At 39.4% G+C, this 9,656-nt stretch overlaps 1 protein-coding gene across 2 annotated transcripts in view; it reads left to right on the top strand.

The window, feature by feature from the left end:
• The first annotated feature begins 1,429 nt into the window (after positions 1-1,429).
• Positions 1,430-9,656, top strand: part of LOC144676025 (zinc finger RNA-binding protein-like) — a 48,677-nt gene continuing 40,450 nt past the window's right edge. For both annotated transcript variants that reach the window (XM_078536548.1, XM_078536547.1), the window contains exons 1-2: positions 1,430-3,204; positions 6,916-7,104. The gene's annotated coding sequence lies outside the window, so the exon portion shown is untranslated. The remainder of the gene's footprint in view (positions 3,205-6,915; positions 7,105-9,656) is intronic.

The raw sequence follows: 9,656 nt of genomic DNA, 5'->3' as shown, positions 1-9,656 counted from the left end.
TGGAGACTTTAATAGCCTCTCCTGGGCTCTCCTTTCTTTTCAGTTTTTTTTATAATTTTCCATGAAGTTGAATCCACCCCCCCACATGCTAACCTGCTGCTTTATTTCCCATTAGTCATACTTCTTGGAGTTTTAACCCTTACCTTTCTCTCTCCCCCCCCCCCCCCCACAAACTTTCTAGTTTAAAGTCCTGTTGACCACCCTATTTACCCTTTTCGCTAGAACATTGGTCCCAGATAGGTTCAGGTGGAGACTGTCCCAACGGTACAGATCCTTCCTGTTCCAATACTGATGCCAGTGCCCAACGAAATGGAACCCCTCTTGAACTTGTCTCAATTTTTAAAACTATTCTCGTTTTCCGTTCTTTGTACCAGTGGATAATTTCACTCTTCTCCACATGCCACCTTCCCCAATCACTTAATCAGCCTATATCCCTTTGTAGTCTCTTTGAATCTTGCTGGCAGTATTCTTTCCTACCTAGTTGTATATTGTCAGCAAACTAGGATATATTACACTCGGTCCCCTTATCCAAGTCATAGCTGAGAACCAAGCACTGATCCTTGTGGCACTCCATGGGTTACACCCTGCCATCCTGAAAAAGACCTATTTGCTCCTGACCCATTTGCTCCTATGCTTTAGTTTTTTGACTCATGGACAAGGGAGCTGCCAACTAAGGCAGAACTGGTATTCTGAAACACCCCATTAGCAGGTGTCTCTTGGACAATAGTAAAAGCCTGAGACTCCTTCACTGCTGCATCACTGCACCCTGCCTGAGTCCCTGTCACATCCTTGTGTTCCTGAGCAGGAACAAAATCTAAACCATTACCTCATCCAAGGGCTATGACTGCCTCCTGTCAGATTGAAGGTGACTCTTGCTCATCCAACTAATGCATCATATTGTCTGCATCTCATATTCCAACTCAACAACTCTGGATCGAAATTGTTAGAAATACAGGCATTAACTGCATACATATTTGTCTGGGATCATGCTGCTCTCCACATGATGCAGATGCGGCACACCTCCTGCACTGTCACCTCTACCTAATGTTTTTATTTAATTAAAATTTTATGTAACGAATGCACTTTATTTAATAAACCAAAAAAAATCATTTTTATCAACTTTTCAAATTTAAGCAAGTTAATTTTTAAAAATTTATTCTTTCCAGGGATGTGGGCATTGCTGGCAAGGCCAACATATTACAATCCCCGTAGAGATCGATAATTTTTAGAAAGATATTTGAATTTCCAGTGACTGACTGGAAGGATCACATGGCAAAAGTTCACGGTTTAAGACTCTTACTGTAACAAACCAACTAAAAGCAACATTGAATAAACACTTTTTCAGTAGGCAACCTATATTCTAAGCTAGGCTTCCCTATTTAACAAGATATCACTGAACCTGATAGAAACGGGCCAGGCTACAAATATCAGAGCAACAGCAAAGATAGAGACAGCCAGTCTCTGCTGGACAGCACGCAGAATGTGGGCGAGAGCTCAGGCTCAGATTGAAAGGGCCCAAGTTCTTTAGGATCTAAACAAGCCTGCAAGATACGACACGCTTTAGTTAGAGGAAGGAATCTCCAGGGCAGCTCTGAATGTGCAAGTCACTTTGGGGTTAGAAGTTATTTGGTGGGAAAAGGAAGCAAGCCTTTGGGAGCTGAGAATAGCTTTGGACTGGTTCCTGGAGAATGAGGTGTCCTCTAAGGGACAGAGTAAAGTCTAACTTTGGTGCTATTTGAACAACAGCAAGATTCTCCTTGTATCATGGCCAAATTCCTCTGTAAAAAGTATTGATGTGTTTTATTGATTATAGTAAGGCATTTGATACATGAACTGAAAGGCATGTTAAGAGTATCTTTCTCTTGATGGCAAAGATCTTAGAGTGAAAGAAATCTTTATTGGGAACAAACTACAACTGTAAAAGTTTGAGAGCAATTAAAAGAGGGGTCAGATTTATTCAATTTGTGTAATGAAAATATTCTTGAAGAGATTGGAGATCTTCCTGGATTATTGGTTGGCAGTTACAACTTTAATAATATAAGATGTACCGATGACACAGTTCTTATTGTCGCCTCTGAAGAGAAACTTCAAAAGATTTTGGATAGAGTCGTGAATGTAAGAAAACAAAATGCCTAGCTGCATCCAAAAAGAAAATTATGATTTACAAAGTCTGATGCTGATGGGAAAGATCAGTGGTAAAAGAAACCTAGGTGGACAAGGTCTTTTTAAAAGAGCTTTGCAAACTGGATGAATGTACCACCAACGATGAAGGTCCACCCTTCTAAAGCAAGATTAACTGGGCGTCCATGGTCACCAATGCCCTCTTAGGGCATAGTACCTGAAGAGAGAGAAATTTTGTCTACATGAGTAATTTTTTTTGACGTTCGTAAAGTGCTTTGGGGAGTTTGAGTGTAATATGAGTGCAAGTTTTTCTTTAAACAATAAAGGAAAAACAGATCTTGGACACCACCTCAAGCTAAACTGTGACCATAGGACAAGGTTCAAATTAATGTCATTTAAGACTGTTGTCAGGAAGTTTTGCAAGCATTGATCAACATATGGAAATATCTTCTGGGTAGTGGGAGCAAAACCCTTGGAATCGTTCCAATAATTGGATTCTGTAATTTTTCTGTCTGGTTGAACATGAATTAGTTGCATGATTTCCTATACCTCTTGTCCTGGGCCCAAAAGAAATTGTCCAGATTTGTTTTCCCCCTTGCCTGTGGGTTTCTATTTTCACTCTGAGGATCTCGTATGACTGCTGCTGGGTATTGAAAATCATTAAGAGCCACGATGATCTAAGAATTTATTTCGAGTAGGCTTGACAGGTCACCTGGTCTTTCCCTGTCCATCTTTCATATGTTTGTCGTAATTCTCCCAAAATGAAAATGCACCTAGGAGGGAATAGCAATTCGGTTAAGGTGATTTTGTTTTAAAAAAGATTGAACAATAGTGTTTTTCCTTTTTCCTTATTTTCTAGGAGCTACGTATGCTGGATATGAAGCTGCAGTGTATTCTGCTGCTTCATCTTATTACCAACAACAGCAGCAGCAGCAGCAACAACAAAAACAAGCAGCAGCTTGGGCTGGAACTACTTTCACCAAGAAAGTGCCATTCCAGAATAAACAGAAACCAAAGCAGCCACCTAAACAACCTCAGATCCATTACTGTGATGTTTGCAAGATCAGTTGTGCTGGGCCACAGGTAAGAATGTATTGCACTGCGGACATAATTTTTTTTATTAGCTTGCAATTTACTTACCAATTTGGACATAACTGGATTAATTGATTTGGAAGTTGCGTTTCCAGCATGAATTAATTAATACACATGCTCACTCCTTCAAACATTATTGTGTTTCATTACTTGTGATGCCCAAAATGTTTAGAAATCAGACTGAGTGTTATGAGCACAAAATTCAGCTTAAATGCCATCATTAGAGATATTTGGCTACAGGCTGAATGTGATTGGCAGCTAAATATTTCAGATTATAGGATCCTTAGAAATGAGAGACATTGGAAAGATTGGGTAGAACAGAATTGATAGACACAATTGTGGAAGTAGAAAGGGATTTTAGTAAGGATGCAAACTCTTATTAGTAAGTTGTCAACAAACATCTAGATAGTAGTGATGTGATGTATAAATTGAGATCAGAGAAGCATGCAGCAGAAGCAGTGAATATAATGAGAGATTACATTTTCACATTGTGTGAAGCAGTAAAAGCATATGAATCTCAAATGTGTTGAAAGTATTCTATAACAACGTCTTAAAACTGACAACGGAACAGCCCATGCTAGATTTAATGATGAGTAAAATTGTAGAATTAGTTAACAATCTTATGGTAAGGGAACATCTTGTGACTATAATGTGATTTGAATTAAATTTTAGGTTTGACAGAGAAAGGAGAGTCACAAACCAATGTGTTAAATTTTAAGTAAGGCATACTATGCAGGATGTGAAATGAAATGACCCACTTTTGAGCTGTTAATAGGTTAGCCTGCAGACAAACAGTGGGAAGGTATTTGAAGATGTTTATGGTGTAATACAAAACTAGTACATACCCTCAAACACAAAGTTCCACTTGTATAGTTAAACAACCATGGTCAACAAATGAAATAAGAAACAATGTTAAGCTAAAAGAAAAGTCTATATAAATGCAAGAAAAGGGGGAACTATAAAAAGCAAAAAAAAAATGAAGAAACTAATAAAATGTGCAAAGAGATGACAAAATCTTGTATGGAATATCAAACAGGAAAAGAGAAGCAGTGTGGTGAAGGACAATATGAACCCTTTAAAGACAAGTATAGATGAGACTATAATGGGCAGAATGGAAATAACAGACTTGTTAAATTAATATTAGTCCCATTCTTCAGAAAAGACGACAACAAAATACCAGCAGTACGAGGGAACCTAAAATTAGTTAAGGGGAGGAAGCTTATGGATTTAATGTAAGAAAAAAAATAAAGGTAATGGAGAAAAGAGTGACTTAAAATAGACCAGTTCTGCATATTCAAGAATTCTCTCTTTTGGATTGACTGCTACTTTTTATGTAAAAGAAAAATCCAGGTAACTAAAGGTCTACCAATTTAAAATCAATTATGGGGAAGTTACTGAAATCTATCACCCAGGCTGCAGTCACTGAGCACTTGGCCATCTGAGCTGATCATGGGGTCAGCATGGATTTGAGAGTCATGTATGTCTGATTTTAGTTAACTTTTCAAGGGGGTCACTAATGTAGTGCATGAGGGGGGCCTGTGGATATTGTAAATAAGGTTTTTGCAGAAGGCCTTTGGTAAGGTTCCACACAACTTTGCAAAAATGAAAGCATATGACATTGAGGTAAACTTGTGATGAGGATTGCTAAATTGATTGGGAGCTAGGAGACGGGCAGTAGGGATAAAGTAAACAATCTCTGGTGATATGTCACAGGTAATTTTTCCCAGGGATCTGTACTGTTGGTTTCCTCAGCTTTTCACCACATATATCGAAGTCTTGGACAAAGGATAGAGAAATGTTGTATCCAAGTTTGCAGGTAATACAAAGGTCAGCAGCACGGTAAGTTGTGTAGATGAGGAACAGGTAGTTCCAAAGGCACGTAAACAAACTGAGTAGGCCAATAATGTGGAAGAGAAGTGTGGGGAAGCATGAGGCCATAGACTTTGGATTTGAGGAGAAAGACAAATTACAACACTTTGTGAATAACGCCACATGGTACTGTGGGGGAGTCATGTGTTGTGTTATCCATGTATGCAAATCACTAACAGCTGATGCGCAATATAAAAATGAGGAAGTTAAGCTTCAGTTCTCTGGAGCCTTGCGTAAAACTCATTAGTTTTAGGTACTGTCTCAGGAAAGATCTATTGACTCAGGAGGGATTACAGCACAGATTTTCCAGAATGATACTGGGGCTTAATGGGTTAAATTATGAAGCTGAACTTTGTATTCCCTTTTAAGTTTTGAATGTAGAGTAGCAATCTAATTTTGAGATGCTTAAGATAAAGGGATTTGAAAGAACAGATACACTGAGTAGGTATTACTCTCGGGTGAATCAAGAGCAAGTGGGCATATTCTTGAAGTTACAGCTAGACCTTTTAGCAGTGAAATCAAAACTTTTACACAAAGGATGGCAGAAGTCTGAAGCTTCTTTTCTGCTTCCAGATAAAGGTCTGGGGAGATGTTGGGTCAATTGAAGCTTTCAAAAGTGAGATCAGTGGATGTTGGTTGGCTACTGGTATCAAGGGATTATGAAACACATGATGGGTATATGGAGTCAAGTTGCATATCAGCTGTGATCTTATTAGTGCTAAGGCAGGTTCAAGAGTCTGTAAAGAATAAGATTGCGAGAGAGTGAAGAGTTGCCCTGAACAACCTCAAGCACATTTGGTCTGACCTCAATAACCAGGATCTGAAGATCTAGAGACAAAGAATTCTCCAGTCAGGCACAGGGCCCCAAAATAAATGGGGAAAAATGCAGACCTACTTAGGTTAGAATTGCTTTGCTGACTGAAGGATGATTTGCCAAATTGGGGAACTAGCAGAAAAGTAAAGTATGTTTCTTTAAAGTGTGTTTTCTTTTTCTACAGAGCACTATTCATTGCAGCCTTTTCACCTTGAGGGCATATAATATATGTATATATTTTGTCATATCATGTATATAACTCTGTCACCATTAATGATCTTTCACCCTATTAACCAACTGCCCACTTAATTTGGGCCAAATTGCTTGTCATCTTATGAGCATTGCCTTTTTCCAGTCCAGTGTCCTTGTCTTTCTGATCCTTCATTATCTTTTTTCTGTGCATGTGTTTGACTGCCTGATTACAGAAATGACAGTATAGCTATGGAGAGATCATAGCATAGGTTCACCAGAATGATACCAAGGATGAGAAACTGTAATCAGGGAAGAGACTTGAGATAATGGAATCATTTCTAGTAGAGCCAAGAAGATGAAGGGGAGATAGACTTTTGAAGATTGAACAGGACCTTGTTTGGGTGAGAAGGGAAGGCAATTTCCAGTAGTTGGGGGAGTAACTGATGAGGAATTTTCAATTGAAAATTGTCAAAATGAAGGGCTTGTAGAAATTTCATTACACATTCCATACTTTGTGACGGGGAGTGATTGAGGCAGGAACTATTGTGTGTATTTTAAGACAAAATTGAATAAATATTTGAGATGGCTCTGCATCTTCCTCTACGGGAAAAGTTTGTAGGGTATTTCCATGAGTTTTGATCAGCCTCAGTCAGCCAAACAGTTGCTATATGTGCTGTAAATTTCTATGGCCCTTTTCCGAGTGCAGACAGCATTCTTGATGCTGAGTTTGGCGAAAAACCCAGCTTTACGTTAACCAGTACAAAATGGAAGAGGTTACCCATGGTTGAATTTCCAAGGGGAAAAAAAATCTGTTTTTCCTTCACCAGACTTATAGGGAACATTTGGAAGGACAGAAACACAAGAAGAAGGAAGCTGCTCTGAAAACTACTAATCAAAGCAGCAATACTGGAACAGCTCGTGGCATTCAAAATCAGTTGCGTTGTGAGCTCTGTGATGTTTCTTGCACTGGAGCCGATGCTTATGCAGCTCATATTCGTGGAGCAAAGCATCAGAAGGTAAATGCGTTGTTAGCAGTTTTAAAACCACTTTTGATAGTTTCAGATCTGGTAAGCAAAATGTTAGTGTTTTGTCAATATAACTGGCTGATTGAGCTTGAGGTAGCTGTCCAGATTTGGAGAAAAATTGCAACCATGCCTTCTGCCTGTCTAATGATCAGGATCATTGCTTTGCAATGATCGACTGCCAAATGGAGGATGGGTGATAAAAGAGAAGAACCCACAAATATCATCTTCCAAACATAGTCATAAATTCCAGAAGTCCTCAATTTGACAATGCTTGGAAGATGATAAAAGACAAAAACCCACAAATATCATCAGTCCTTCATTTGGCCGTCAGTCATTGCAAAGCAGTGATCCTGATCATTAGGCAAGAAGGCATAGTTTCAATTTTTCTCCAAATCTGGAAAACTACTTCGGGCTCAACTACTGAGTTGTATTGACAAAATACTTTGCGTCCCTTTCCACATGCTCGCTGATGATGCCCAATTCTCCATCACCACCATCTTTCTTTACCTTTCCAGTGTCTCTGAATTGTCTGTTTGTCTGACAATGAGTTCTAGATGAGCAGAAATTGCCTCCAGCTAAGTGTTGGGAAGAACAAAGCCATTGCCTTCTGTGCCTACCACAAACTCTGTTCCATAGCCATCCCTCTCCATCCCTCTCCCTGCCTGCCATGAGGCTGAAGTAGACTGTCCACAACCTTGTTGTTGTACTTGACCCCAAAATGAGCTTTGACCACGTATCTGCCATCACCAAGATTGGCTATTTCTACCTCTCTACCTTTGCTGATTCCACCATGCTTCAATTCATCTGCTGAGACTCTCATCCCTGCCTTTGTTACCTGTAGATTTGCCTATCCAATGCACTTCTGGCTAGCCTTCCAACTTCTGTAAACTTGAGGCCATCTAAAACTCTGCTGCCCATGTCTAACTAGCATGAAGTCCCATTTACTTTACTTTCAGCCCTGTGCTCGTTGGCCTACATAAGCTCCCTATTTAGCAATGCCTTAATTTTAAATTTCTCATCCTTGTTTTTGAACCTCCCCATGGCCTCATCCCCTGCCTATCTCTCTTACCTTCTATTACCCTTGGAGATATCTGTGCCCCTCCAATCCTGGCCTCTTGCGCATCCCTGATTTAATCACTGCTCCATGGTGGTCGTGTCTTCAGCTGGGAAGGCTTTAATCTCTGGAATTTCCTCCCTAAAGTTCTTTGCCTCTAATCTCTCTTTCCTCCTTCAATTCGCTCATTAAAACTTGCTTCTTTGGCTCAGCCTCTCTGCCCTAATATCTCCTTACATAGCTCCATGTCAAACAATGTTAATGCTTCCTTGGTGGAGTAGGGGTGATAGTAGTTTTACTACTAGCGAGGCACATGTGATGGTAATTGGATTGATTGGGTTATGAAGAGTGGACATTGATTCATAAAAACTGCTTTGGTAATGACCAAGCATGCACTTTACAGCAAGGGTCTTTGGGTAATGAGCAGACGGTGTTTTTCTATGGACTGGGGTGTAACAAAAAGTTCTGGTAGCATTATCATCACACCTTTTGAACTTGGGATCCTCTGGAATGCTCTGGTCTAGGCTGAGCTAGTATAATTTTTAGAACTTTGTCAGTCACCACTTGGTGGCAGGCTGATAAAATCAGTGCAACCTACTTGATCTACATCCAAATGTTGCATCTGTTTTTCTATCAATTTCTTTATCTAGACAATGATAGTGTGCACTTTATGCATTTAAGATTACACTTTTTGGTTTGTTGAATTTTGCCATCACGTCACACCTGTAAAAATCCTTTTAAGTTGTTTTTGTTATTGGATTCCAAATATACCCCTTGATCAAAGTATAATAATTGGTAGGGCTAAGAAGTCGACAGATGTAAAGCATAAAAACAAAATGGTTTGGGATTGAACAAAGTTTAAATAAAAGTTGGGTGGTGGGGAGGTTGAAACAAAAGTCAGGTTGCATTTTAGTGAATTCTTTACACTGAAGCTAATGAATTGGAACAAATGAGATAAGATTATTAGACATGAAATGTATTTTAGTCAGAAGCTGGTTACTGTCATAAATCAGAGCTGGAATAGCAATGGCAAAGAATGCGTTTTCCAAACATAAATAATTGCTCAGCATAGGAGTGAGCAGAGATCTTAAAAGAATTATCAAGACCTTGATTAAGAATGTCTTGTTATACGGGGCTGAAATGTGGACCTTGTGAGAAGTGGACATCCAAAGACTAGAAAGTTGTGAAATGTGGCTCTGAAGAAGTTTTGAGTGGGTCAGTTGGAGAAAACACAAGAGCAGTGAATAAGTTCTCGTGACAGTGAGAAAAATCTTAGTGACTATCACCAGGAAAAGGCAACAAGGTTGGGTTGGCCATATTCTAAGAATGAGAACTTGCTGAAGCAGGTGATTTAAGGAAGATGAGAGGGGAGTAGATCAGGAGGGAGAAAGAGAATGATAACGATGATGAACAACTTGAGATTGAAAATGGGCTCCTGAGGAACTGAAACAACCGAAGAGGAAAGCACAAGACTGCAAGATGTGGAGAA

The sequence above is a fragment of the Cetorhinus maximus genome, unplaced genomic scaffold, assembly GCF_964194155.1.
Source record: "Cetorhinus maximus unplaced genomic scaffold, sCetMax3.hap1.1 HAP1_SCAFFOLD_1298, whole genome shotgun sequence".
Lineage (NCBI taxonomy): Eukaryota > Metazoa > Chordata > Chondrichthyes > Lamniformes > Cetorhinidae > Cetorhinus > Cetorhinus maximus.
This window is presented reverse-complemented; position numbering and strand designations above follow the sequence as displayed.